Source organism: Metopolophium dirhodum, chromosome 2 (genome assembly GCF_019925205.1).
Source record: "Metopolophium dirhodum isolate CAU chromosome 2, ASM1992520v1, whole genome shotgun sequence".
Taxonomy (NCBI): Eukaryota; Metazoa; Arthropoda; class Insecta; order Hemiptera; family Aphididae; genus Metopolophium; species Metopolophium dirhodum.
The window spans coordinates 33,980,125-34,003,517 of record NC_083561.1 but is presented as its reverse complement, the minus strand read 5'-3'; the positions used below and the strand labels follow the sequence as shown (position 1 = coordinate 34,003,517).

Below are 23,393 nucleotides of genomic sequence, written 5' to 3'. Positions count from 1 at the left end.
TTTAAATGAAGAATAACAATCTTATTTATTTTGTAGTAATTTTAAAATATTATTATAATATAGGCTGACTAACAGACTGTCTTCACTTAGAATCGTTTTTCCTATGCAATGATATTATATTATTGAATCAAAATGTAACACCATTCATTACAATGACCCACTTGTAATCTACTGTATAGGTACAGCACAGTGGTATCCCCCTTTTTCAAATTTATACTATATTTTTTTACTAGTTATTTTTATTAATATTGTTTTTAGAATATATTATACATCATATTATATGTGTAGGCATTATATTATGTTGTATCGATTATCGTATATAATAAATGTACAATGTTGTACCCTAAGCCTTAATGCATTTCCCCTAATTATTTAAACAAGTTAAAACTGGATCGAAAATTTTAGCAGAAATCTCGCTCGACAGTCAACGTTGCTCTTGCTCAATGTCTTCTCCATAGTTGTCCCGCACAGTAGTTAAGAACTAAGTGGAGTGGCATTGTGCATTGAGGTAGGACTTAGTCCCCTCCCCCCAAAAAAAATTATGATATTTGCTCCTGTATGCTGATCACCGCTCATCTACACTTAGAAGACTATCGTTTATTATAACAAATTGACTACCTACTCGTTTAGTTAACGTCATCACATTGTCTTTGTCGAGACAGAAGCTGCAAGTTAGTTAACTGGTCTTTATTGTCGTATACAGAGTGATTCACCAATATGCTCACCCAACTTATTCACTCGTATTGGTGAATCACTCTGTATACGACAATAAAGACCAGTTAACTAACTAAGTAACCTATTAATTTTACGTCATTTAACGATCGAATAGTGATTTAAAATAAGTTAGTGATAGTTAATACAATATACTATATATTTAGTGGGTATTTTTATGCACGTATATTACGTTCAAATTCCTAAATTGTAAGTTTGAGATGTGTACAGTTATTTTACACATCGCAATTTGTACAATTTGACGCACTAAATAGAGTCATTAAAGTCACAAATATATTTTATTAATCACATTTTTACCACGTTCAAACAGTCTTTTTTACACAAGTACCTCATCACTTACTCTACTTAATCGATATGCAGTCGTGAAGTAGAAGCGGTGGACATATAGTTATATGAGAAACCTCGTCACTGTCTCTGAGCCAAAGAAGTAAAGGGAAAATAGAGATGGGCAGATAATTTAAACGCATGGATCAAACCAATTAAATGAGGTCTCAGGTTTTTGCCCAGCTTCAAAAAAATAACAGTTATACCTCTGGGTATTAAAAAAAAACACCTTTTTAGGTGTTATTCAGCCGAAAAGCACATCTTGGGTTCCTGCTTCTAGTGGTTTTCCAGAGAATATTCTCAAAACGTATTAATACCTTAAAGTTATTTATAACGAGCAATTTCTTGATAGGAAATTACTAGTTACGCTCATAAATATAATACGCATGAATTGGACGGGCGTTAATATGAAATTTATAATGAAAATGTAGTAAGCGGATAAACTATGTGAATGAATAATAGTGTAAATATGCGTATATGGCTATGGCATCTCCCCACTTTTATTACTGAACTCATTGTAATTATTTTGTTTAAATTCCACGTTTTATAGGTGTGCGTTCTTGAGGCTTGTGAGATTTGTATGAGGACAATAAACACCATTTTTTTCTCTATTTGTATGGTAGACTCGGTGTAGAACGAAAATAAATTTATAACGAAAATCCTATGTTGTTTATCGTTAAAAATACCATCGTTTAATCTCAACGTTCTGTGCTCTTCCAATATTCGTGAACACGTGGCGTATCATACCCGGTGGCATGGAACTGAATTTTTTTAGGGGTGGCAATGAAAATTACCCAATATCCGCACTTTTACTAGATAAAACCTAAACCGTAGAGGTCATCTATCCACTCCTTGCTACATCATACGGATTTCTTCGAATTATGAAAGTATAAACATCATTTTGACAAATTATATTGTTTACTTAAATATAATAAACTCTATTTCATTACCCACTATCATGTATGCACTGTAATTGTCGAGCTATAATAGTTGTTACCGAGAAGCGATAAATAAAAATTATTTTTACCTTTTGGTAGATATTGCATTACATTTGATTACTTACATATTGGTACACATTACTATCATTTTATTTTGATTGTATTATAAATGCATTGTAATTCTACTATTAATGTTATTAGTTTTCAGTGTAATTTTTCCTATTTTCTGTTTTAATTTGTTAAATATTTGCTATTTTTGTGTTTTCATACTTGAATTGGAGCAACCCATATATATAATATTATAAATATAAATAAATAAATACACTACCAGTGGCGTGAAGAACAGATTTTTCGATTAAGGCCCATCGATATTTTTATACCTATATAGATTATAGGTACTATCTTGTCTAACTACCACCTACCACCCATTTATGATTAAATCAGTATAAGTACTTGTTTTAATTTTTTATTTCCTATTCCAACTGAAATTATCATTAAATTGTGTACAAGTAACTTAAGATAAATAGTGGAGTAGGTAATGACTAATGACACAATTATTATTTTTCGTAAATTGTTTCAACATACTATACGCTGTACACAAATGTAACACAATCACTGTCATTTATCGCAGGCGCCAGGCTACCAGTAAATTTAATTAACAAGTGATTTTTAAATAAGTAATTTTTATTTTTGATATCACAATATACATGAAACAAAATTATTATGCACTTAATAGCCAATAAGTAGCATAATCTTGTAAATATTTATAACACATCAGGGTAACTACATTGATCAAATTTATATTTACGTAACCATGGATAATTAATTTGTTTACAATTTACTGATGCTCTAAATATATTTTGTTATATAATTATTGTATTGTTATCTATAGTCCGCTATAAATCAATATTTTTTTGTTTATAACAAAAGTGAAATCTTTACGTTTATCAATCATTTGAATATGACGTTCTGGAATTCGATGTTTTTCAAACCGCAAGTTGTGTACAGCGCAATTAGAAAAGTATCAACGATGAGTATATTTGACAAGAACATTTTGCCCTATGAAAAAATGGAGTCAAACTTAAAAATTGTGAAAGATAAGTACGTGTGTATTGTATATTATTTTTAATTACAAATAAAATTATTCCCAACTCTTTTCAATTGCATAATTATATCTCTGTGGACCACGTACTGGACGCAGTGTCGGATTAAATAATTTGTGGGTGAGGGGGCCCTATAAGCACTTTCTCCAAAACATGGAGAATTTATGTCACAAATAATTTTTCGATTAAATTACAACTATAATTAAAAATGTCTAAGTCCCGATTTGTTCGTGGGCTCTACGCACAGTACTTATATTGCCTATATAATATTATATACTGTATACGGCCCTGTGAGATGTATTCAATCTTAGTTCGTGTTCAGTGGCGTCATTTCAGTTTTAAGAGGTGTGGTTAAAAGTATAGACTAGCTCATATTATAACTGAATCAAAAAATCAGATAGCTTCTCATGCAAGCTAATTTTCACTTACATTTTTTATCTCTATACAATTCTAATCTTAAATAATATTATACGTGCCTGAGGCAAAAGTAGCCTTATTTAATAACAAAAAATACGCAAGGGAGCTAAATAATTATGGAATCTACCTATTTCAGTAGCGTAATTATATAGCTTTATAGTCTCTATAGAACCTAGAGGGGTCGAACAAATTAAATTATAATAGGAAACATAATGGCTGCTAAAAAATCGAAGTATTTAAAGTATTTTCTATCATAGAGGTGTTTTCTAAATCATGGATACATTTAAGAGTGATCGTTTTGTTTTTAGAATTTCTATTGTATTTTCTAGTGCTTATGTACCTAGTACCTACACAACATTATTTTTCCTTAAAAAAAAATTTACTTTGTTATTTTTTTCACCAACAACCAACCTGGTTTTACAATCATACAGTGGAAAATACCCACCTTGTCTCTAATTAATGACGCAAATACCCGTGGTATAGATAACGGGTATAAAACTAGGTACTACCGTCTCTACGTCACTACCTGGTAACTTTATTTTTTAAATTTTCATTCTGCGATTAAAATATCTATTTTTTCGAGGAAAATTATGTTTTAATGATATAACTTATAAGTTTATTACCATTTGAAATTTGTCATTTATACGGTTTCGCGGACTTAACCAAGATGGTTTTACATAACAAAAAGAGGGATGTCATTGGTTTAAATTGTACGGGTAATCGCAGTGATCGACTGATCCACCGAGTCAATATGTACTGTTAAAAATATTGTACGTACCCCAAGATCCGAAGCCTACCGATAAAAAATAACGCCTTACCCCAACCATGACAAAATGTTAAAAATATAGCACTCGATATTTACAATGTGTGATAAATTAACAATTTTAAAACTATAAATTTAATTAAGCAATTTAGTCATATAGGTGATTTATTGTTTTAATTTTGAAATTTAATTCTTTAAATATTAGAGACCATAACTAAGTTGAATCTGGTTTTAATATAAAAAAAACGCATAATATTATAATTACCACTTGTAGATTATTAATAGATTTTATTACTTTATAAATAGGTACTTTGTTCCGTACGGTTATATGCCTTCTAAGAAATTGATTTAAATATTTAGCATTTTTGGTATTCAAAGATAACAAATTAAAATAATGTTTACAATAATAATTATGTACTTAAATAAAACATGAAATTTTTTTGTTTGATTTAGTACTTTTTTTTTTATATAACAGAATAGGAAAACCGTTGTCTTTGACCGAGAAAATTCTCTATTCGCACTTGGAAGACCCGGCTAAACAAGACATTAAACGAGGTGTATCTTACTTACAATTAAGGCCCGATCGTGTGGCAATGCAAGATGCTACTGCTCAAATGGCTATGCTGCAGTTTATGTCATCTGGTTTAAAGAGAGTTGCTGTACCTACGACTATTCATTGTGACCATTTAATTGAAGCTCAAGTAAACTCAATTTATTTAACATTTAAAATTGTATATTATTTGTATTAAAATTTGTTTAAAAACAGACTGGTGGAGTAGAGGACTTAAAACGAGCTAATGTAGATAATGAAGAAGTATTTAGCTATTTGAAAACAGCTAGTGCTAAGTACGGAGTTGGTTTTTGGCGTCCTGGTTCAGGGATTATTCATCAAGTATAACAAAAACAAAATATTAGCTATAATATGTAAATCAAATAGCGTAAGAAAAAAATTAAACTATAATGATTTTTTTAGATAATTCTGGAAAACTATGCTTTTCCTGGATTATTGATGGTTGGGACTGACTCGCACACACCTAATGGCGGTGGACTTGGTGGTTTGTGTATTGGAGTTGGTGGTGCAGACGCCGTGGACGTGATGGCAAATTTTCCGTGGGAATTGAAGTGTCCTAAAGTAATCAATCATTAATAATCAATAAATAATCAATAATTATATTATCTAATAATTTTAAATGATGTTTTTAATTTTTTAAATATAGATTATTGGAGTCCATCTGACCGGAAAAATGAAGGGTTGGACTACACCGAAGGATGTCATCCTTAAGGTGGCGGATATTTTGACAGTCAAAGGTGGTACGGGTGCTGTTATTGAATATCATGGTCCAGGAGTAGATAATATATCATGCACAGGTAAATTTATTTACATATATAACAAGAATGAATGTTTCTTTCTTTATTTGTCCTATGTAGACTCAAAAACTACTGGAACGTTTTCAATAAAATATATACTAATAGATTCCTTAAGACTTGGGGAGGATTAGTAACTTCGTTTTTCAACCCCTACATGTCGATATAGGGTGACTCACACATCAATAGAGATTCTGCTCACAAAACTTTAATACAAAATATATTTTTGTTTGTATTATAAGGTTGTAATTATTGGTTACAAATAGTATAATAGTTTTTATGATTGAATATCATACCTATATATATTTATCATATCGTGTTGAATTATATTTTGTCATATCAGCGCATAAAACTATTAAATAAAAATGTGGAATTGAGTATCAGCTGTATTATATTTATAAGATACAAAGTGTATGATATGGTTGAGGTTTTTGTAGGTAAATACTAAAAAAATACTTCACTGGTTTTGACAAAAAAAAAAAAACAATTGAGGATAATTTTAACAGAAGCGAAACGGAAACGATAAATAAATAAATTATAATAGTCAGTCGTTTAAATTCAGATATTATTAGTCTAGTTGTATGTTTAAAACGTGCAAAATGTTTGAACAACGGCAACAAATTTTGCACAAATAGTTTTGGGACCCCGGAGGGTTGCGCGAGTATTAAATTAGAAGCCACTGGTAATTTTAGTGTGGCTTACCCACTATTAATAATATTAAAATCATAACCGCATAATCGTTTATTTCTGCTTGCAGTCAGTTAAACATAAAAAAAAATTAACTTATAGACACCTACTAAACGTAGAGTTGGTTGTCAATAATTTTAATAATCATTTAATCATACTTACAAAGGTATGGGTACCATCTGTAATATGGGTGCAGAAATTGGAGCTACTACTAGTTTGTTCCCATATAATCGCCGAATGGCGGATTATTTAAAAGCTACCTCGCGTGGTTATATTTCTGAAGAGGCTGCGAAGCACAGTGAATCATTGTTGACTCCTGACAAAGGCAGTAATTATGACCAGGTAATCCTTTTCCCTTGAAATATTACAATGTTATGATAATATTCTGTTGTATTATCATCATCAATTTAGTTAATTGAACTTGATTTAACATCATTGGAACCTCATGTCAATGGACCCTTCACGCCTGATCTCGCCCATCCTATTTCAAAACTTGGAGAAAATGCCAAAAAAAAACGATTGGCCTGTTGAAATTAAAGTTGGTTAGTTACTTAATTATTTAATTCATAACAATTATTAGAAGAAAAAGGAGAAATTAAGACAACATTTTACCAACTCGATTTAAATTTTAAATTCCAGTACAGTCTAATAATTATAAGGAATCTTATATTACATTTTCAAACCTTAGACATTAAAATTAAATATTTTTGAATTTTTATATTGAAAACGGATTTTAATGTCTTAATAATTTATAATGACTGCGTAGATGATAACTGTGATAAATACTGATAATTAACATACTTAGTTTTTTGTCCCGCAATCTCCATGTATATTTTTCACTTTCAAGATGACTCGATTACTGTGATTTTTACTTGACGATTTCTGAGCCTACATTGCTATTATAAACTGCAACAGATATGAGATATTTGCAATTAAGTTTAAGATTTGTGTATAAAAATTAAAATGGCTCATTATAATATAATGCGAAATTGAATTTAAAATGTATACAAAAAATAATATTCTCACTAAAATAGGTTGAATTAATAATTTACATACCTAAGCAATTTGTTTATCTTATATATAACCTTCATTAAGAAAAATTAAAAAACCATTTACACAAGAAAATTAATTTAATATGAGAGTTATTTTATGACCAGTAAAAATACAAGTGTCCGTGGAAACCGTTTTATCACCATCATATAAAAATACTAAAAATTCTATTGATATTAGAGTTTTTAGATATTTGTTATCATACTATATATTTTTTTAATGTCAGGTCTGATTGGAAGTTGTACAAATTCAAGTTATGAAGATATGTCGAGATGCGCTAGTATAGCAAAAGAAGCTTTAGCTCATGGACTTAAATCCAAAATTCCATTTAACGTCACTCCTGGGTCTGAACAAATTAGGGCAACAATTGAAAGAGATGGAATTGTATAAAAGAATAAAATATTAAATTAGTATTTATTGGTAGAAATTTAATTACGCTATTGTTTAGGCACAAATACTGAGAGATTTTGGAGGTACTGTATTAGCTAATGCATGTGGTCCATGTATTGGTCAATGGGACCGTAAAGATGTGAAAAAGGGTGAAAAGAACACCATTGTGAGCTCGTACAATAGAAACTTTACTGGACGAAACGATGCCAATCCAGCGACTCATGCTTTTGTCACGTCTCCAGAGATGGTAACTGCTTTATCCATTGAAGCTCGTTTGGACTTTGATCCAACAACTGAATCAATCAAAGGGACTGATGGTTAGTTACCTAAATATTACATATTAGCTATTATCATGATGACAAACTTATGACATTATACGGTTATTATAATTGTGTTGTTGCAATACTCGAAGGTTTCGTTCGTGAATAGAATTTCCGTTATCTTGAGTTTATATTTATATATTTTTAGATCTAATATTATATATTTTTAAAGGTAAAGAATTTAAATTAAGTGATCCATTTGGCGACGAACTACCTCATAAGGGATTTGATCCTGGTCAAGATACATACCTAGCTCCACCTGCAGATGGGTTATCTGTAAGTGTCGAAGTAAATCCAAAATCCAATCGTCTCCAAATATTGGAACCGTTCGAGGCTTGGGACGGAAAAGATCTTGAAAACCTTATTATACTTATTAAAGTATGTTAAACTTAAATAACAAGCATCATATTATGATTTTATTATTTTTACTTAATATTCTAATATTATTACCTATTACCTTTTCAATAGGTGAAAGGTAAATGTACAACTGATCACATTTCTGCAGCTGGTCCGTGGTTGAAATATCGAGGGCACTTGGATAATATTTCAAATAACATGTTTTTAACGTAAGTTATTATAACTGTTTATACTAAAATAAATAAAAATATAATTGTTATTTTCATTTTTCCAGTGCAACTAATTCAGATAATAATGAAATGAATAAGGTAAAGAACCAAGAAACTGGAGAATGGGGTGGAGTACCGGATACAGCAAGAGCATACAAGGCCGAATGTTTACCTTGGGTTGTGTTTGGTGATGAAAACTATGGCGAGGGAAGTAGTAGAGAACATGCCGCTTTAGAACCACGTCATTTGGGAGGACGTGCAATCATTGTCAAATCTTTTGCCAGGATACACGAAACAAATTTGAAGAAGCAGGGATTATTAGCCTTGACATTTGCTGACGCCAAGGATTATGATAAAGTTCAACCAAGTGATCGAGTGTCTTTGGTCGGACTTAACCAATTTACCCCTGGCAAGGTAAAATCAAAATTGATAATTTAATGTTTTTAACTACTTAAATTACTATATATTTTATAAATACATTTTTAGTTGAATTATCCAACTAATAAATATTATTATTTCAGCCTATAAACTGCATATTATGCCATACTGATGGAAGTAGGGATGAAATATTACTGAATCATACATTCAACGAACAACAAATTGAATGGTTCAAGTCCGGAAGTTCCTTAAACAGAATGAAGCAACTGGCCAAATAATCTAATTTAGCATTTAGACATATGTAAATGCGTGTGTTTTTACTTGTTAACAAGTGTTGCACAAAGATAACAAATAATTTTATAGATAGAATAACAGGTAATTTATTAAAATTTTATCTAGATAAGATAGGTAATAGACAACACTTACAATATTGTTCTAGATGAAGGTTATAAATATGAACAAACTTATCAATACATTTTTGCTATAAATACAATAACATAAATAACGTAAATTCGTGTGTGTTAAATACCATTACACCCATCTATGTTTAGAAAATGACCAATTAACTCAGAATAACTAATAAGCAATACCGTTAACTAAGATAGTATACACTGGACACGACAAGGTAGGCGGGTGGGTTGTGTGTGATTCTATTTTGTCACTGCAATTTAGTATTGTGGGGGGGGGGGGAATCAGGTGATAATTTGTTATTCGAACCTCGTGGTCTTTGCACGTGGTGATATTGTTATTATATGTAATTATTGTCTAGTCGCATAGTTCCCCCCCTCTACAATATTTACCGTGACATTTTTGGATCACGATTTTAGCCACCGTGTCCAGTCTATACTATTTTAGTTCACGGCAATACCTATGTGCAGATATAAAGTGCGAGATTTTAAAACAAAACCTAACTATGTGTAAACTTATCAGAATAAGTTTATGTTTAAATCATGAAGATTAGAGATAAGGAGATCAAACTTATATAACCGCCCGTTCGTAAAGTGGCCCGACATAAGTCGCACGGTTATTCTGCCACCACGTCGTTCGATAACAGTGCTACGTTTCACAATATAGCATGTAGTATAATAGGGATTATGTACGTTTTTCGAATTAAACTTAATTTATTATTCCTTACAAATACTTAATGATCTGGATCAGATCCCCCAACTCCTGTATATATGTTTTGGATCTGATCCACATCATCAAGTATTTGTAAGGAATAATAAATCAAGTTTAATTCGAAAAACGTACATAATCCCTATTATACTACATGCTATATTGTGAAACGTAGCACTGTTATCGAACGACGTGATCCTGGTGACAGAATAACCGTGCGACTTATGTCGGGCCAATTTACGAACGGGTGGTTATATAATTTTGGTCTCCTTATCTCTAATCTTCATGATTTAAACATAAACTTATTCTGAGAAGTTTACACATAGTTAGGTTTTGTTTTAAAATCTCGCACTTTATATCTGCTCATAGGTAGTGCCGCGAACTAAAATAGTATAGACTGGACACGGTGGCTAAAATCGTGATCCAAAAATTTCACGGTAAATATTGTAGAGGGGGGGGGGGGGGGACTATGCGATTAGAGAGCTATAATAATTATATATAATAACAATATCATCACGTGCAAAGACCACGAGGTTCGAATAACAAATTATCACTTGATTCCCCCCCACAATATTAAATTGCCGTGACAAAATAGAATCACACACAACCCACCCGCCTGCCTTGTCGTGTCCAGTGCATACTATTTTAGTTCATGGTATTGCTTATTAGTTATTCTGAGTTAATTGGTCATTCTCTAAACATAGAATGGTGTAATCGTATTTAACACACACGAATTTACGTTATTTATGTTATTGTATTTATAGCAAAAATGTATTGATAAGTTTGTTCATATCACCGACTAAGATATACAGGACTGGACACGACGAGGTTGGAGGGTGTGGGTGGTTGACCACGAAATGTAATACAACGGGCAGTGTGCAGGGGGTATTTCCCTTTTAGCATTACTAACGCTGTCTTAGTGAATACTTATGGAACTATAAATTTGTGATGATGTGTTCTAGTTCCATAAGTATCCACTAAGTCGGCGCTAGTAATGCTAAAAGGAAAATACCCCCCCCCCACCCGAACACTGACTGTTATAGACATTTCGTAACCACAATATTCATCTCGTGTTCAGTCCTGTACACGGTCTTAGAAGATCTTCTAGTGATAAGGAAACCGTGATACCAGCTCCGAAAAAGAGCTCGCGTTGCTCCCGCGATCCTCTCGTATTATTTCCCTCATCTAGATAAATATTGTAAGTGTTATCTATTATCTTATCTATATAAAATTTCAATAAATCATTTAATTATGTGTTATACCTACTATCTATACAGTATTACAATTATTTGTTATCTTTGTGCAACACTTGTCATTAAATTTGTTCTATGACACATTTTTTGACAGCAATAAATTGTATACTATTAGGATAATACTCGATTTTTTATTATTTTATTTATTCGTATGGTCAGAAACACATAAAATAGGATTACGATAATCGTTAGTTTTACGTTATGAGACTAAAGCATGAATGCCTTATACCCAAATAAAACAATTTTCGATTCGATTAAATTTACGAAAAAATTTAAGGTGTTTAAAACAGTGTAACACATAAAATAGGATTACGATAATCGTTATAATAATATTCTAGAGAAAACGAAATAGGTATAGTTGCATTTTTATTTAGGGACCCCCGCGGGAGGGTTCAGATCAGTGGCGGTTAAATATTTTGTTAGGGGAAGGGATGTGGCTGATTTTTTAACATATTATGCTATTGCTATTTGATCATTAAAAATATATAATTTATATGGTTACCGTTGTATACCAACATATTTGTAAGTTTTTATAAATATTTAAATTTATGTGGGGATCCATTCTCCCCCATCTTCCCGTTTGACGGCCACTGGTTCAGATAATTCAATCTACAGTTCTTGCCCCCTAGTTTTTTGTTATTATTGTGATTTTCTTCGGTTTGGATGTTCTTTGAGCCTGTTTTTAGTATTGTCCGCAATACTGAAATATGGATATATCTGTTGTATACCCCCAAGGAAGAATGGAACACGATTATTATGTCTATGGTACACAGACACAGAAATTTGTTTTTTTTTACATTAACGCACTTAACAATTATTGTACTTGTATGAAAATACTCTAAAATATTGTGCTATGGGTTTCGCCACTTAAAATCGTTTATGATCGCGGATAGCATACCTATACGGCGAGCTCCACAACGTAAGCTGTTTGTATGTGTGTCTTGGGTGGTGTAAACCTTATCAGAATTTTTTTGAGTGTATTCGAATGAGAAATGTACAATAAATGTACGTGTGTTTTGAGTTGTCTAATCCTGAACACAAAATAGTTGTATTATGTGTATAGGTACCGTATGAATATTGCGTTCGATTTACTTTCTTGAGTACAGCTCAACAACTGTACAAATGTACAACAGTTGTATTCATATTCATTTCAGTATTATGGACAAAACTGCGTTTTGTGTGAATTATTTAGCGTGTAGGTTAGTTTGCGTCTGCACGTAATCGTACAAATAAATAAATACTTATTAGTTGTTTCCAATCAATGGGCAACTGGGTTGCTCGTATGAAACTATTGCGATATTTTTTCTACGCCAGATTATGTCCCTGTTGATGCTGTACGTCTTACACTACCACTCCGTTAAAACCATGTACATTATACATTTTACAGGAAAACAAAATAGGTAATAGGTATACACGTTTCAATTAGAATATTTAAGACGTTTGAATATTTAAACCAAGGTTTACAGAGTTAGATATTACTATACCATAATATATAGGTATATAATTTTAACAAGACGGTTTTACAAATCATTTTTTAAACAACGGATGCAAAAAAAAACTAAGTAACCGTCAAGGTCGTTCAAAGGGATAATTATTTATAAGACTGTCAATGTCGCTATTCAACCATGGTCCGCACTTGAGTAGGTATAAACTATTCACATATCTATTCTATTATTAGCATAAAAATACACCACAGACACGCATAGTTTACTTTATATTATGACCACAAAATGACATAAATGGTCCTCAATCTTTAAAATTCTAGTTAATACATGTACAGTATATTTTTTCTAAACAAAATAACACAGTATGCGCATAATATAGGTACTATTTAGTATAAGTGACCGCTGAAGTCAAGTTCGACCTCCGTCTGCTGAGAACGTAATATTTTGTGTTCTATAGGTGCACTTCACCGAGACCTCAGTTTAATTAATTTTCGACAATTTGCGAGCGTAAAAGCAATTTATGCGTAATGTTTCAAATGTCAATTAGTCACGAATTCAGAGAAAAACAAATAAATACATAAATCGTTTCGACAGAGAATCCGAACAAATGTTTATACATTGTCGTGTATTTACCTAAACAATAGCCTACAAATAAATGTGTTTTTAACACTTTTCTTAAGTTTGGTTTCACGTTATTTAAATTGCGTTTTACGGGTGTGACGTAGATTCGCCGTACGGACTTTTTAAAATATGTTCGTAAGTATATTATTTATACGTATAATTTACTTAAATTTGACGTTTTCATTATATTTTCATGTAATTGAAAAATTTTGGTTTGCTACGAACTTTTCACGTATACACATTTCAGCACACAATAGACACGTTGCAGAATCAAACCAACTATTGACGCCATTAATAAATTAAATACTAGAAAAAAAAAACAGCACAATAAAAACGTTAGTACCTAGTACCTAATTACATAATATTATTATACAAATTGTTTTATTATTATTTATTAAATATATATATATAATACAATTATTATTTTTTATTTATTCGAGAGTATAATATTATAAGCTACTCATTAATTGACTGAGTAAATGTGTAATTGCAGATTAGTGCTGCAGTATAATATAATATGGTGTATTGCTCTGTATAGCACGAAAATTGTTTGCTAACTTCGCAGTTCATTGCAAACCTGCATACACTTGTTATAATTCGTAAGCCATTTAATTTATTCTTAGACGACAATATAACAGTTAAACAGTATAAATTGGTAAATTACTAAGTGGTGCTTTGGGTTGTATGGTAATTGATAAATGTTTATTTTGTGAGGTTTTTGATTATTTAATAACCTCGTCCTCCCTATAATAGTATTGACGAATTGATATGAAGATGTGCAGAAAATATCATCACTATTGTGCATTATTTTTTTCATAATACCTACTTATTCCGAAAATATATTTGATGGCTCACGGGAATCTTTAGATGGTTTTAACATTTGCAATTGCACCTACATTATTGGTTTTTTACTTTATGTACAATAAGTTCTTAACTCCCAAGGTATGGCAAATTTTAATTTGTACTAAATTTTAACAAATACGACAAAATTGTGATATTTTAAGAACATAATAACGTAGTAGAATATACACATGGCTGTCCATATTTTACTTACCAGTAAACAAACATAAAATCTGACTAAGTATATAATATAATTGATGCATAATATATACCCATATTAATTTCTATTATTGAGTCATGTTGGCAGAAGGAGATAACTCGTAATCTCTGAAAACATAACGATATTACTTCAAAGGTCAAAGTTAGAATTTCGGACAGTTAAGAGAAGTTGTTGATAATATTGTATGAACTATATAGTATATAGGTTTAACCACGTTCGTCCTTTTTACCGTATATAAATTTAGGACGGCGCTATGTGTATGCAATTTAAGGTCTTTTTTTAAGTGCTTATAATAGTGACAGCCGCTTGAATTGTTTCTTCTGTGTGTCATTTTACTCGAAATATTCATAGTTCATTATAATATTATATTGTTCACTAATTTACTATTATTTTACTACTAATAATAATAAGTACCAATTACACCACTTCCTCGATGTATGGAATTTCTATATAGTACATTATGTATCTATATAACTTTTATACATCTGTAAATCCGTGAGACAAAACGTAATTAAACATTTTAAAGTTTCGAGTTAAAGCTAATCAAACATATTTAATTTTAAACAGATAACCGGTTACCTACTTTTATATTTTTTATTCTAAACACGATTTATTAAGATATTGTCTTAAATTCGTGGTTTTAAATACTTCTAATCTGAAAAACTGAAAAAGGTTTAATTTGTTTGGGCATTGCTTATATGCGTGTGTTAACAGATTCTAATATTTTGTTTTTTGGGTTACATGGAAGTTTAAATAAATTTCGTTATGGTTTAGTTAGGTACTAGGTACATATACTCTGTTCCGGATCTAAGAGAGGGGGGGAGAAGACGCAAGTGGCTCAGGTGCTCTTGAGTTTATGAAAAATAAAAAAGTCATAAACATAAAATATGTATAAATTATACGAATAGGTATATTTAAAAAAGCGGGTAAGTGGATGTCGCGCTGCTGTACAGTAGGTTACAAGTGGGTCAATGTATAATGGATTACATGACACGAGTAACTAAGCGCCCATGGCCGGTGTCAAAGGTGGCGCTTAATTTTCGTCAGGAACAATTAATTCAGGAAAATATTTGTCAGGAATTATGATGGATATAAATTGATTTCTTATTTTCCGAAAGGCACTTATTCCAGTTTTTTTATTTATAAATGGACGTGATCCTGGAATAAGAAAGTCTTGTCCAAAACCACTTTCTTTAAACTTAAATATATGTATACTGTAATTATTTTAAGAAGAAAACTTTCGATATCAGAAATTGATTTATCATTTTTTATTACCTATTTTTCAATGGTATATCTCATATTATCTAAATCATTTAATAATTAGAAAAACAAAAAATGAGCTGTCCTGAAAAATTAGAAAAATGGAAAAGGTTTGTCTTGAATTGAAACCCCTCAATTTATTTTCAAAAACAGAAATCATTGGTAAGCAATTTTAACACCTGTAAAATTAAATTATTTATTTTTATTTAAATTCAATACATTTCACCAGGGTTGGGATACTTAAAACATTATGTTTTGAACTCTTCAGTTGATATTATAAAAAAGTCATTACTTATTTTTTAAATGTTTATGTAGTAATTACTAATTAAGCAAACATTGAGCTTTGAGTAAAAAACATAAACAATTACCGAACACTCATAACTTAGTTCATAAATACATTTGGTTTATTCTATTATAATTATTATCCAGAAAATATGATAATCATGAAAAATTTACAATTTGACCAATATTAATTCATTCGTGATCATTTTAATGTTAGATTTTTTTTCAGTTGTACGTAATATTAAAGTCCAAAAAATCGTGTTATGTGCATTTAATTAGTTCAAGTATAATATTGAAATATTCTGTAATAAACCATATGTGTGTACTCTATACATATTTAAATATTTTTTAATTCTGTTGCGGGACATGAAACTAGACTATTGAATCATCAACTCTCCGCTAATAGAATTCTAAATTATTTAAATATGTATAGGATAATGAAAATGTTGGTAAGTGAGCTATAGTGTGTACTATACTTAGTGATGTGAGTCTCGTAAATTTACCATAAACAATTTTACTGCTAAAGTAAACTTACCGTAAATTTACAAAAAAAAATTTACCGCTCAAACGGTTGAGTGACCACTTTATTTGTATATGTTATTGTATTTTTTATTAAGATATTAGGATTATAATACAAATCAGGATTTTTATAAAATGATAATGACAGTTACGTGATAAAAATAATTGTGATATGGTATTATGGTGTATGTGGTTACCACAATTTATTTTTATTTTATATTTTACTATAATTAATAATTATTAATCATTATTTTTAATAAAGAGATTAAATACTAATACTCTGTTATATATTTATCTTGCCTCTTTACATAATATTGTGAAAAAAATCAACAGGTACACTATAAATTGAATTTTAATAAAAATTTACTAATTTTACCAGTAAATTTACTTGGTAAATTACCAAAAAAATTTTTTACGTAAAATCCACATCTCTAACTATACTACCTATACTATGTACCTAGGTATCCAGTTTTCGCGTACATACGGTATATATGAAAACATTGGTTTCAATAATAAAAATATTTAGAATATAAAAATATACTTTTTAATTTGTATTTAAACATTATTTATTTTGTGTTGACACCCGGCACACCCCGTACTGCACCTACATAAGGGCGCTGCATTTTTATTAGCCCTGGGCGTCAAATTTCCTAGATGCGGCTCTGCCTATCTATATATATAAAAAGACTTGTCCTGGGTGATTCATCATCGTCTAGCCGGAACTGCTGAAGCTATGGATATGAAATTTTCAGTAAATGTATTTATTACTATGTATAGGCGCACTAAGAAAGGATTTTTCGAAATTCGCATTTTAAATAGCTGCTCAAACAGGGACATTGAGGTTCAAGATGGAAATTGGAAATTTTATTTTTATTTATTAATAGTTGCCATTGGTTACACTCTACAGTAGAAATTAGTAATTATTTATTATTGGTTGCCATTGGTTATTCGGGCGGATCAGGTACAATAGCATCAATTCGAATTATATTATAATATCAAAATTAACTTGGTATAACTTCGATAATTTAGAGTTAAATCCTACACTTACGTACAAACAGCACTGGGTCCGCGACCTACCACAGATAAATTGCCTACCTGATATTGCCTACCCTATTGCCTATACTGCTGCGAATCAGAATTTTTATTCCAGGAAACAGAAAAGTTAAGATACATTTCGAACACAATACACCGAATATTAAATAACGAATTGAACAAAGTTTGAGTCATATAGAGTTGGTACATATAACGGGCAACGAAGTGCACGGGATCAGCTAGTATACTATATACCTACTCATATTGATTACAGGTGGTAACTTTCATCCGAATAGTTCGGTCACAACATTCGGGTGTATATAAATTCCACCAAAATTACTTTTTTACCTTTAAGATACTTATTGATTGCGCCGAACTTTTATATTTCAATTCCGCCGTCTCTTATACTATAAACTTTTACAGAAAATTGATGACCAGAGGCTAAAAAAAATCTGTATTAACAGTATTTTACACTGATAAAACATCTAAATTTAGTCCAAAAATATTGGCATCGTTTTCAATATCGCATCGGAAAGAATTACTAATAGTTGCGAATCGATTCATTAAAGACTGAATTCACAATTCTATAATATATTTTTGTTTTCACATACTATGGTATTGAATTTAAAAATACAAACTAATTTATATGAGAGGACAGAAAACTTGCACTTGTTGTGAACCCCTGCACGCGCCGCACGGTCATGCACACTCAGCATATCGGGCATGAGCGCTGAGCGGCCGTGTGGGTTCACACGATCACCAGTCTGTATTACGTAGAGCTACGTGATTGTCTTTATTTTGATTATTATAACGTGTACAATAAAAACCAGTAGTTAGAACCAACAGTCGAGTGTAAATTTATTTAAGGGAAACCTAACCAACGTTGTAATAAACGTCTCAGTTCGAAAGTACTAGTTGGCTAAACCCAGACAAACGGCAAACCGCGAACTCTGTAAGCACGGATTCAACTGGGCTTACAACACACTCGACATAATAATAAAAATAAATACAGCGAAAACAAAAATTATTTGATTAAAAAATGTATATAACATGATGGCGGCACCAGATTTTTTTGTCTAGGTGGGCCAAGCTGGGGCCACTGATTTAAAGGGAGGGCCAGTGGCGTAACAAAATTCGCTATCAAAAGTGCTGTATGATTTTCCGCCGTTATTGCTACCACCACCACACAACGAGTAGACCAGATTGTGTCAAAACTCGGTACGTCGCACACAAAAAATAATTTTATAAATTTTAAAATATTATGATGTAATTCTAAGCAAAAATACTTTGAAAACATACAGGGTGGGCTAGCCGGGGGCCGAGAAGATTTTAGGGCGGGTCGCTGTCCATCCTAGCCCACCCCTGGCGCCGCCACTAATAACATCAATTGTTTACTATTATTAAAATCAAATGTTGATAGATTCTCTAATATTAAACTGACATTAAATCACTACTATGTTTCGAAAAATTACAATTATATTTCATTTTGTAAAATAATGAACACCGTCAGTATTTGAGTTATTGTACCTATGTATTGTAGTTATTGTATTTATTATTTAAAATTTTACTGTTTTTTTTTCCATCATACTACCTATGTATCTATATTGGGCTGTAAGTCATATGAAATCGATAGCCGGACAGCCGTTGCCGAATTGATATTGAAACGGCGTAATCGATATCGTATGAGACGCAAATAACCCGTCAATAAATACGATAGGTTGCGTTTACGATTTAACTATTTGAATACCTACCATTACATATAGGTACTAGACAGTAACTACAGGGAAGTCCAGGGTTCCGGCTCCTACCCCCCGCCCAAAATATTTTGAGAGTAAAACCATTTTAGCTGTGATTTGTGAATATTGTCTATTAACTATTATATTAAGAAAAATTGTATATTTTTTTACAAGTAATAATAACGAGAATAAAGAGTTTTTATAAATTTAACGAAAAAATTATGAATGTCCACTATCGTCTGTCGATAATAAAAAAATGCAAAACTACCCCGAATTTTTTTTCGATTACGGCCTTCTACACGGTTGTACGTTATTTCACATATTGTCTTAAATTGTGGTTTCGTCCAAGCATGTTGGCCGCAACACTTACCTGACAAAGTACCTATTAGAAAGTTATTAATGTCAACAATATTACGATTTATGGAATGCAAGTGACAACCACTCTTATCGGTCTTTATCATTATTCGGACAACTGCCAGCCACCATAGATAATATAAGATCTTGTATTATCTATGGAAAATATTACCACAGTTGAGTTCTATAATCTATAGTCACCAGAGCACGCTTCCCGTCTTATGAAGGCCTGTGTATTCATACTGTTAAAATAATACAAAATGTCTTAAAACTTAAGAATTAAAATGCTATTTTTTTTTTAAATTGAAGTTAGTATTTACAAAAACATCAAAATAAGTTTTTTTTTTAATCGAGTTGACATAATACATTTTAGCCTGTAATTATACATTACATTTGCATTTTAATCATTTGCAATATTTTTTATCGAGTCTACATCAATTATAAAATATGATGTATAATTTAGTCACTTCAAATCTTTAAATGTATATGACTATTATGATTCTGCTCCTAATTTGAATAGTAGTCTGGTAGAGTGGAGTATTATTTTCTAGTGGTCATAAAAAACTCTAAAAACATGTTTAAAATATTTTGCATATTTTATTATATGATTAGGTATATTATATATATAATATACTAGCTGATCCCGCTGGCACTTCGTTGCCCGTTAAATGTACCAATTCTATATGACTCAAACTTTGTTCAATTCGTTATTTAATATTCGGTGTATGGTGAATGGTGTTCAAAATTTATCTTAACTTTTCTGTTGCCCGGAATAAAAATTCTGATTCGCAGCAGTATATTATCAGGTAGGCGATCTACCAGCGGTAGATCGCGGACCCCGTGCTGTTTGTACGTAAGTGTATGATTTAACTCTAAAGTATCAAAATTGTACAAAGTTTGTCATTTTTACTTAGTTCCACCTTCGGAGGATTAATATGATCAATTAATACAAAAGCCTAACGCAACCGTACTAAAATCCGATGAATAAAAAAAAAACAAATTTAACACTTTTTAAATTAACCTATCTTCTTCCCAGAGGTCTAATCTACACACAAATATTTATTTTTATCTATACTATAAAATGATAGCGTTTGTTTGTATGTTCGGGATAAACTCCGAAACTACTGAACCGATTTCGAAAATTCTTTCACCAATACAAAGCCACATTCTTTGTGAGTGTCATAGGCTAATTTAAAAAGGGAAGTGATCACCCCCGGTAGATGCTCAAACAGGAATTTAGAGATTTACGATAGAAATTTTATCACGTGAATAATTATAATCGTTAATTACTCCATTGAAACGCAACATTTTTGAAAATCCTTTCTTATTGCACGGTGAAAATATGAGAAGAACCTCTATTCCAAATTTCAAGTCCGTACGTTGAGTAGTTTTTGAGATACAGCGATCAGTGAGTCAGTGGTATTAGGATTTTATATGTATAGATAACTAATTATTGACTAACATTATCGGACTTTATTTATGCCTAAAACCTGCCCCGTGATATCCTCTTTTATTTAAAAAAACTGCATGACCATTGGATTAGAAGTTTCGAAGCCAAACCGTAACAAAGATTTCCTCTTTTGCTTGATTTCAGCTTTATATATATAGATTATAATATTATTCAATTATAGTTATCTTATAAACTTTAAATTAATTTTTAAAATTGTTTATTTTTTTTGGTGTTTTCTTTTTTTTTGCAACTTGCTTGTTTTTTTCTTTTGCAAGTGAATATCATTCTTGTTTTGACATAATACGTTATAATAAATTTGGTTAATATTTGATTGTGTATTGAGCAACCAACCTTTGTCAAAAATGTTGTTTATATATTTCTTCAATAACTACAAATTATCTTTGAAAAAAGGTGGGTAAGTGGATGTCGCTCTGCTGTACAGTAGGTTACAAGTGGGTCACTGTAATAGATGGTGTTAAATTTGAATTCAATTATATAATATCATTGTATAAGAAAAACGATTCTGAGCGAGAACGGTTAGTCAGCCTATGGTATTACTAATATATTTGATGATATTATTGTGTAGAAAGTAATTTATATAAATTATAAATTCGATCTTTAAATCCTTATAAAAAAAATTGTGCCTATGTATTTTTAATATTTTTCAACTGCTATTGTAAAAATATATCAGGAGCCTGGCATTAAATTGTCACGCCTTTTTACCCAACAAATAAAATGTAATTGATATTTATAGGAAAAAAACAAAAAAATTGAAAACTAACAATGTCCATAAGCAGCTCAAAAAAATTCAAAATATTTTTTAAATGTTATGGTGTATAGCAAATGAAAATATAAACATTCAATAAAATTTTCATGTATTTACAGTTATTCATTTTTGAATAACAATAAAATAACAAAACCGCTACATGAGAAATCGAGTGAATATCCAATATTGTGAAAATATGACTTCAAACGCTCGTAAAAATTTAATTGGACTTTCTTATAGATATTTTTTTTTTTGATGTAGGTAGATAATCTTATAAAGAATCTTGTATTACATTTTAAAATCTTAGATTTAAAAAGAAAATTTTTTATGAATTCTTAACTCAAAATAATTTTCGTGATTTTTCCATATTTTGTCAATTTTTGAACTTAGACGTGGCCTTTTCTTGAAATTAGCGAAAATCTTAAATTGTAAAACATCCATACGGCTTATTGATAACATGCTGTCAGACCGGAAATTCAAGGTACAAATAAATGGAAAAGAGAGTAAATACAAGTGCCTTCAAAATGGACTCCCTCAAGGGTCTGTCCTCTCCCCAGTTTTGTTTAACGTCTACACATCCAATTTTGTAAACACAACATCACGCAAATTTATGTATACAGACGATGTAGGATTAGTAGCTCAATCTGATTCTTTTGGAAAACTGGAGGAGATACCGAACGAAGATCTGTCCATTGTTCACAATTATTTCTATTTTTGGCACCTAACTCTTAACCCTATCAAAACGACTGCCATAGCTTTCCACTTAAAAACAGAGACGCAAACAAAAAACTCAACTTTATGTTCCAGGGAGTCAGGATACAAGGTAAAAACACCCCGAGATATCTAAGAATCAAACTAGATAGAACTTTGACCTTCAAGCAACAGCTAGAGGAAATTAAAAACCAGAAATAACATGATCAGTAAGTTAGCTGGAACTAGCTGGGGGTGCAGGGCTAATATACTCCGCATATCAGCCTTAGCACTAGTGTATAGCACTGCAGAGTATTGTGCCCCAGTATGGTAGAGGAGTGTCCATACGAGGAAAGTAGATGTTGAATTAAATAATATGACGAGAATTATATCAAGCTGTGTCCGGGGAACTAAAGTGCAATGACTCCCAGTCCTCTCAAATATAGCACCAGATATGCAGCAACCATAAAACTACTTCAACTAGTCCAAAACTCAACAAACCTTCCGATATTTAATGATACAAGTAAAGCACCATATAAAAGACTAAAATCTAGACACCCGATCTGGGCGATCGAGAACGCAACAGATAACCAAGAAGATATGTGGAAAAAAAGCTGGAAAGATGAGAACGTAGTAATAGCTCCCTTATCAACGTCCCGACTCGGAGAGTTCCAGGATTTGAACTTCCTCGTGCAATGTGGTCTACTTTAAACCGTATCAGGACAGAACAGGGAAAATGTAAGTTTCTCTTACATAAATGGAAAATGACAGATACT

The 23,393-nt window shown here is 31.1% G+C and overlaps 1 pseudogene; it reads left to right on the top strand.

Annotated features, from left to right (window-relative positions):
- The first annotated feature begins 5,046 nt into the window (after positions 1–5,046).
- LOC132938581 (probable aconitate hydratase, mitochondrial) lies at positions 5,047–9,444 on the top strand (annotated as a pseudogene).
- The last annotated feature ends 13,949 nt before the right edge of the window (positions 9,445–23,393 follow it).